Source organism: Triticum aestivum, chromosome 3A (genome assembly GCF_018294505.1).
Source record: "Triticum aestivum cultivar Chinese Spring chromosome 3A, IWGSC CS RefSeq v2.1, whole genome shotgun sequence".
NCBI lineage: Eukaryota > Viridiplantae > Streptophyta > Magnoliopsida > Poales > Poaceae > Triticum > Triticum aestivum.
Window position 1 is genome coordinate 728270477 of NC_057800.1, and position 8949 is coordinate 728279425.

An 8949-nucleotide genomic window follows, 5' to 3' on the forward strand; every position below is an offset into this window, starting at 1 on the left:
TAGGATTGGGGGGGGGGGGAGTCCTACTCCCGGTAGGAGTAGGACTCCTCCTGCGCCTCTCTCTCTTGGCCGGCGCCCCCTCCCCCCTTGGCTCCTTTATATACTGAGGCAGGGGCACCTCTAAACACACAAGTTGACACAAGTTGATCCACGTGATCTATTCCTTAGCCGTGTGCGGTGCCCCCTGCCACCATATTCCTCGATAATACTGTAGCGGAGTTTAGGCGAAGCCCTGCTGCTGTAGTTCATCAAGATCGTCACCACGCCGTCGTGCTGACGAAACTCTTCCCCGACACTTTGCTGGATCGGAGTCCGGGGATCGTCATCGAGCTGAACGTGTGCTCGAACTCGGAGGTGCCGTAGTTTCGGTGCTTGATCGGTTGGATCGAGAAGACGTACGACTACTTCCTCTACGTCGTGTCATCGCTTCCGCAGTCGGTCTGCGTTGGGTACGTAGACAATACTCTCCCCTCGTTGCTATGCATCACATGATCTTGTGTGTGCGTAGGAATTTTTTTGAAATTACTACGAAACCCAACAGTGGCATCCGAGCCTAGGTTATTGATGTTGATGTTATATGCACGAGTAGAACACAAGTGAGTTGTGGACGATACAAGTCATACTGCCTACCAGCATGTCATACTTTGGTTCGGCGGTATTGTTGGACGAGACGACCCAGACCAACCTTACGCGTACGCTTACGCGAGACCAGTTCCCTCGACGTGCTTTGCACAGAGATGGCTTGCGGGCGACTGTCTCTCCAACTTTAGTTGAACCAAGTATGGCTACGCCCGGTCCTTGCGAAGGTTAAAACGGAGTCTATTTGACAAACTATCGTTGTGGTTTTGATGCGTAGGTGAGATTGGTTCTTACTTAAGCCCGTAGCAGCCACGTAAAACATGCAACAACAAAGTAGAGGACGTCTAACTTGTTTTTGCAGGGCATGTTGTGATGTGATATGGTCAAGGCATGATGCTGAATTTTATTGTATGAGATGATCATTTTTTGTAACCGAGTTATCGGCAACTGGCAGGAGCCATATGGTTGTCGCTTTATTGTATGCAATGCAATCGCGATGTAATGCTTTACTTTATTACTAAACGTTGGTGATAGTCGTGGAAGCATAAGATTGGCGAGACGACAACGATGCTACGATGGAGATCAAGGTGTCGCGCCAGTGTCGATGGTGATCATGACGGTGCTTCAGGAGATGGAGATCACAAGCACAAGATGATGATGGCCATATCATATCACTTATATTGATTGCATGTGATGTTTATCTTTTTATGCATCTTATCTTGCTTTGATTGACGGTAGCATTATAAGATGATCTCTCACTAAATTATCAAGAAGTGTTCTCCCTGAGTATGCACCGTTGCCAAAGTTCGTCGTGCCCAGACACCACGTGATGATCGGGTGTGATAAGCTCTATGTCCATCTACAACGGGTGCAAGCCAGTTTTTGCACACGCAGAATACTCAGGTTAAACTTGACGAGCCTAGCATATGCAGATATGGCCTCGGAACACGGAGACCGAAAGGTCGAGCGTGAATCATATAGTAGATATGATCAACATAAACGATGTTCACCATTGAAAACTACTCCATCTCACGTGATGATCGGTCATGGTTTAGTTGATTTGGATCACGTAATCACTTAGAAGATTAGAGGGATGTCTATCTAAGTGGGAGTTCTTTAAGTAATATGATTAATTGAACTTTAATTTATCATGAACTTAGTCCTGATAGTATTTTGCAAATTATGTTGTAGATCAATAGCTCGCGTTGTTGCTTCCCTGTGTTTATTTTGATATGTTCCTAGAGAAAAATTGTGTTGAAAAATGTTAGTAGCAATGATGCGGATTGGATCCGTGATCTGAGGTTTATCCTCATTGCTGCACAGAAGAATTATGTCCTTGATGCACCGCTAGGTGACAGACCTATTGCAGGAGCAGATGCAGACGTTATGAACGTTTGGCTGGCTCAATATGATGACTACTTGATAGTTTAGTGCACCATGCTTAAACGGCTCAGAATCGGGACTTCAAAGACATTTTGAACGTCATGGACCATATGAGATGTTCCTGGAGTTGAAGTTAATATTTCAAGCAAATACCCGAGTTGAGAGATATGAAGTCTCCAACAAGTTCTATAGCTAAAAGATGGAGGAGAATCGCTCAACTAGTGAGCATGTACTTAGATTGTCTGGGTACTTCAATCGCTTGAATCAAGTGGGAGATAATCTTCCAGATAAGATAGTGATTGACAGAATTCTCTAGTCACCACCACCAAGTTAGTAGAACTTCGTGATGAACTATAATGCAAGGGATGACGTAAACAATTCCCGAGCTCTTCGTGATGCTAAAATCGACGAAGGTAGAAATCAAGAAAAACATCAAGTGTTGATGGTAGACAAAGACCACTAGTTTCAAGAAAAGGGCAAAGGGAAGAAGGGGAACTTCAAGAAGAACGGCAAGCGAGTTGCTGCTCAAGTGAAGAAGCCCAAGTCTGGTCCTAAGCCTGAGACTAAGTGCTTCTACTACAAAGGGATTGGTCACTGGAAGCGGAACTACCCCAAGTGATTGGCGGATAAGAAGGATGGCAAAGTGAACATAAGTATATTTGATATACATGTTATTGATGTGTACTTTACTAGTGTTTATAGCAAACCCCTTAGTATTAGGTACTAGTTCAGTTGCTAAGATTAGTAACTCGAAACGGGAGTTGTAGAATAAACAAAGACTAATTGAAGGGGAAGTAACGATGAGTGTTGGAAGTAGTTCCAAGATTAATATGATCATCATCGCACACTCCCTATACTTTCGGGATTAGTGTTGAAACTAAATAAGTGTTATTTGGTGTTGGCGTTGAGCATGAATATGATTTGATCATGTTTATTGCAATACGGTTATTCATTTAAGTAAGAGAATAAACTGTTGTTCTGTTTACATGAATAAAACCTTATATGGTTACACACCCAATGAAAAATGGTTCATTGGATCTCGATCGTAGTGATACACATATTCATAATATTGAAACCAAAAGATGCAAAGTTAATAATGATAGTGCAACTTATTTGTGGCACTACCGTTTGGGTCATATCGGTGTAAAGCGCATGAAGACACTCCATAAAGATGGATTTTCGGAATCACTTGGTTATGAATCATTTGATGCTTGCGAACCGTGCCTTTTGGGCAAGATGACTAAAACTCCGTTCTCCAGAACAATGGAACGTGCTACTGACTTATTGGAAATAATACATACCGATGTATGCAATCCAATGAGTGTTGATGCTCGTGGCAAGTATCATTATTTTCTGATCTTCACAGATGATTTGAGCAGATATGAGTATATCTACTTAATGAAACACAAGTCTGAAACATTTGAAAAGTTCAAAGAATTTCAGAGTGAAGTGAAAAATCATCGTAACAAGAAAATAAAGTTTCTACGATCTGATCGTAGAGAAGAGTATTTGAGTTACGAGTTTGGCCTTCAGTTAAAAAACAATGTGAAATAATTTCACTACTCATGCCACCTGGAACACCACAATGGTGTGTCCGAACGTCATAATTGTACTTTATTGGATATGGTGCAACCTATGATGTTTCTTACCGATTTACCACTATCGTTTTGGGGTTATGCATTAAAGACAGCTGCATTCACGTTAAATAGGGCACCATCAAAATCCGTTGAGACGACGCCTTATGAACTGTGGTTTGGCAAGAAACCAAAGTTGTCGTTTCTTAAAGTTTGGGGCTGCGATGCTTATGTGAAAAAGCTTCAACCTGATAAGCTCGAACCCAAATCGGAGAAATATGACTTCATATGATACCCAAAGGAAACTGTTGGGTACACCTTCTATCACAGATCCGAAGGCAAGACATTCGTTGATAAGAATGGATCATTTCTAGAGAAGGAGTTTCTCTCAAAAGAAGTGAGTGGGAGGAAAGTAGAACTTGACGAGGTAACTGTACCTGCTCCTTTACTGGAAAGTAGTTCATCACAGAAAACTGTTTCAGTGACACCTACACCAGTTAGTGAGGAAGTCAATGATAATGATCATGAAACTTCAGATCAAGATACTACTGAACCTCATAGATCAACCAGAGTAAGATCCGCACCAGAGTGGTACGGTAATCCTGTTCTGGAGGTCATGCTACTAGATCATGATGAACCTACGAGCTATGAAGAAGCGATGGTGAGCCCAGATTCCGCAAAGTGGCTTGAAGCCATGAAATCTGAGATGGGGTCCATGTATGAGAACAAAGTATGGACTTTGGTTGACTTGCCCGATGATCGGCAAGCAATTGAGAATAAATGGATCTTTAAGAAGAAGACTGACGCTGATGGTAATGTTACTGTCTACAAAGCTCGACTTGTCGCAAAAAGGTTTTCGGCAAGTTCAAGGTGTTGACTACGATGAGAGTTTCTCACTCGTATCTATGCTTAAGTCTGTCGGAATCATGTTAGCAATTGCCGCATTTTATGAAATCCGGCAAATGGATAAACAAAACTGCATTCCTTAATGGATTTATTAAAGAAGAGTTGTATATGATACAACCAGAAGATTTTGTCAATCCTAAAGGTGCTAACAAAATATGCAAGCTCCAGCGATCTATCTGTGGACTGGTGCAAGCATCTCGGAGTTGGAATATACGCTTTGATGAGTTGATCAAAGCATATGGTTTTATACAGACTTGCGGTGAAGCCTGTATTTACAAGAAAGTGAGTGGGAGCACTACAACATTTCTGATAAGTATATGTGAATGACATATTGTTGATCGGAAATAATGTAGAATTATTCTGCAAAGCATAAAGGAGTGTTTGAAAGGAGTTTTTCAAAGAAAGACCTCGGTGAAGCTGCTTACATATTAAGTATCAAGATCTATAGAGATAGATCAAGACACTTGATGAGTTTTCAATGAGTACATACCTTGACAAGATTTTGAAGTAGTTCAAAATGGAACAGTCAAAGAAAAAGGTTTCTTGCCTATGTTACAAGGTGTGAAGTTGAGTAAAACTCAAAGCCTGACCATGACAGAAGATAGAAAGAGAATGAAAGTCATTCCCTATGCCTCAGTCTTAGGTTCTATAAAATATGCCATGCTGTATACCAGATCTATTGTATGCCCTACCACTGATTTTGGCAAGGGAGTACAATAGTGATCTAGGAGTAGATCACTGGACAGCGGTCAAAATTATCCTTAGTGGAATAAGGATATGTTTCTCGATTATGGACGTGACAAAAAAGGTTCGTCGTAAAGGGTTACGTCGATGCAAGTTTTTTGACACTGATCCAGATGATTCTAAGTCTCAATCTGGATACATATTGAAAGTGGGAGCAATTAGCTAGAATAGCTCCGTGCAGAGCATTGTTGACATAGAAATTCGCAAAATACTTACAGATCTGTATGTGACAGACCTGTTGACTAAAATTATCTTACAAGCAAAACATGATCACACCTTAGTACTCTTTGGGTGTTAATCACATAGCGATGTGAACTAGATTACTGACTCTAGTAAACCCTTTGGGTGTTGATCACATATCGATGTGAACTATGGGTGTTAATCACATGGTGATGTGAACTATTGCTATTAAATCACATGGCGATGTGAACTAGATTATTGACTCTAGTGCAAGTGGGAGACTGAAGGAAATATGCCCTAGAGGCAATAATAAAGTTATTATTTATTTCCTTATTTCATGATAAATGTTTATTATTCATGCTAGAATTGTATTGACCGGAAACATAATACATGTGTGAATACATAGACAAACAAAGTGTCACTAGTATGCCTCTACTTAACTAGCTCGTTAATCAAAGATGGTTATGTTTCCTAACCATGAACAATGAGTTGTTATTTGATTAACGAGGTCACATCATTAGCAGAATGATCTGATTGACATGACCCATTCCATTAGCTTAGCACCCAATCGTTTAGTATGTTTCTATTGCTTTCTTCATGACTTATACATGTTCCTATGACTATGAGATTATGCAACTCCCGTTTACCGCAGGAACACTTTGGGTACTACCAAACATCACAATGTAACTGGGTGATTATAAAGGAGTACTACAGGTGTCTCCAATGGTCGATGTTGGGTTGGCGTATTTCGAGATTAGGATTTGTCACTCCGATTGTCGGAGAGGTATCTCTGGGCCCTCTCGGTAATACACATCACATAAGCCTTGCAAGCATTACAACTAATATGTTAGTTGTAAGATGATGTATTACGGAACGAGTAAAGAGACTTGCCGGTAACGAGATTGAACTAGGTATTGGATACCGACGATCGAATCTCGGGCAAGTAACATACCGATGACAAAGGGAACAACGTATGTTGTTATGCGGTCTGACCGATAAAGATCTTCGTAGAATATGTAGGAGCCAATATGGGCATCCAGGTCCCGCTATTGGTTATTGACCAGAGACGTGTCTCGGTCATGTCTGCATTGTTCTCGAACCCGTAGGGTTCACACGCTTAAGGTTACGATGACAGTTATATTATGAGTTTATACATTTTGATGTACCGAAGGTTGTTCGGAGTCCCGGATGTGATCACGGACATGACGAGGAGTCTCGAAATGGTCGAGACGTAAAGATTGATATATTGGAAGCCTATATTTGGATATCGGAAGTGTTCCGGGTGAAATCGGGATTTTACCGGAATACCGGGAGGGTTACCGGAACCCCCCGGGAGCTATTTGGGCCATAGTGGGCCTTAGTGGAAAAAGAGAAGGGGCTGCCCTAGATGGGCTGCCCCCCCTTCCCCTAGTCCTATTAGGACTAGGAGAGGTGGCCGGCCACCCCTCTCCCTCTTTCCCCCTTGGGAATCCTAGTTGGAATAGGATTGGGGGGCGGGGAGTCCTACTCCCGGTAGGAGTAGGACTCCTCCTGCGCCTCTCTCTCTTGTCCGGCGCCCCCTCCCCCCTTGGCTCCTTTATATACTGAGGCCGGGGCACCTCTAAACACACAAGTTGACACAAGTTGATCCACGTGATCTATTCCTTAGCCGTGTGCGGTGCCCCCTGCCACCATATTCCTCGATAATACTGTAGCGGAGTTTAGGCGAAGCCCTGCTGCTGTAGTTCATCAAGATCGTCACCACGCCGTCGTGCTGACGAAACTCTTCCCCGACACTTTGCTGGATCGGAGTCCGGGGATCGTCATCGAGCTGAACGTGTGCTCGAACTCGGAGGTGCCGTAGTTTCGGTGCTTGATCGGTTGGATCGAGAAGACGTACGACTACTTCCTCTACGTCGTGTCATCGCTTCCGCAGTCGGTCTGCGTTGGGTACGTAGACAATACTCTCCCCTCGTTGCTATGCATCACATGATCTTGCGTGTGCGTAGGAATTTTTTTGAAATTACTACGAAACCCAACAGTAGGTTGGTACTGTCTACCCGGGGTTAGAGTTAATGCTTCTGAAAGACTGTGTCTCAGTCATTCCTTTCTCGAACACCATGTAGTGCAAGAAATCCAACGGAGGAGATCAAGTCTTGTGGGGAAAAGTGCGCAAACCTCTGCAGAGTGTACAATCTAACCATGGTTAGCCGTGTCCCCGGTTATGGACATCTTGAGTATCTTGTATTTGAATTATCATATGTATCTCATCACTCTAATTTAATTTGTTGGGTTGATAATTAATTTTAATTAGCTAGCTAACACAATATATGAAACACCTAAATTAACCCCTCAAAACCCCCTAACCCCCCCCTTTCAAAAAAAAACTCCAGCCTCTAAAATGCTGACGCGTGGACGCCTATTGGTCCCGGTTGCTGCTACCAACCGAGACAAAAGGCCCCCTTGCCAGGGCAAGCCGCAGCGGCCACGTGGAGCGCCATCTGTCCCGGTTGGTATAAGAACCGGGATTAAAGGTGTAGGGCTTTAGTACCGACCCTTTAGTCCCGGTTCCCCAACCGGGACAAATGGGCCTTATGAACCGGGACAAATGGCCCTCTTTCTACTAGTGCTCATATATGGGCTGAGTATGAGCGGTGTCGGTCGTGCTGTTTGAGGAGTCTGATTGGGTCGGGGAAAAGTTACCGGTCATTGACCGGTCCATCTGCCCAATGAGATAGGGAGTCCGGCCTTAGATGCTTGTAAGACCTTAACATGAGAAAACAGAAAAAAAATATCCCACGGCTAGGTTGAAGAGATTACCGAAAACAGGTTTAGTTCAGAAATATGAAAGAATGGGAGGAGGTAAATAGACGAGAGAAAATGCAACTAGACGAGGAGGATACCTGACTGAGGTTAGCAGCCCCCCCCCCTTGGATGTGATTAACTTGTGGGTAACTTGTGGGTAATGGGAAGTAGTTGATGACGTAGAACCTATTGTCCTTTTTATATCATACCCTTGGGAGTTACTTCTACGTTATGCTATTTTGCCATGCTATGCTCGTAGACGTGGTTTGGGTGAGTGAATCCATGACAGATATGAGATGTTTATTTAATGGTTCAACTTAAGGTGACAACTTTAATATACATCTGGGTGGATTGTTTGTTTTGGGCACCTAGAGAAACCAGTGTTGTCCTAGGATATCCCGGAGTACCCATGTGTTCATCCTATGGTCCGCCACCCAGGCTCAAAGGGATCGTGAGATTTTTCATGCTAGAAACTTCCGTGTGCAGCCACAAGCTATTATGGGCTCTAGCATAGTTGAGTATGTTGTATGACCTCTTCCAGTGGTAGGCTACCAGATGTAGGGGATGTAGGTTGATACTGTCTACCCGGGGTTAGAGTTAATGCTTCCGAAAGACTGTGTCTCGGTCATTCCTTTCTCAAACACCATGTAGTGCGAGAAATCCAACGGAGGAGATCGAGTCTTGTGGGGAAAAGTGCGCAAACCTCTGCAGAGTGTACAATCTAACCATGGTTAGCCATGTCCCCGGTTATGGACATCTTGAGTATCTTGTATTTGAATTATCATATGTATCTCATCAC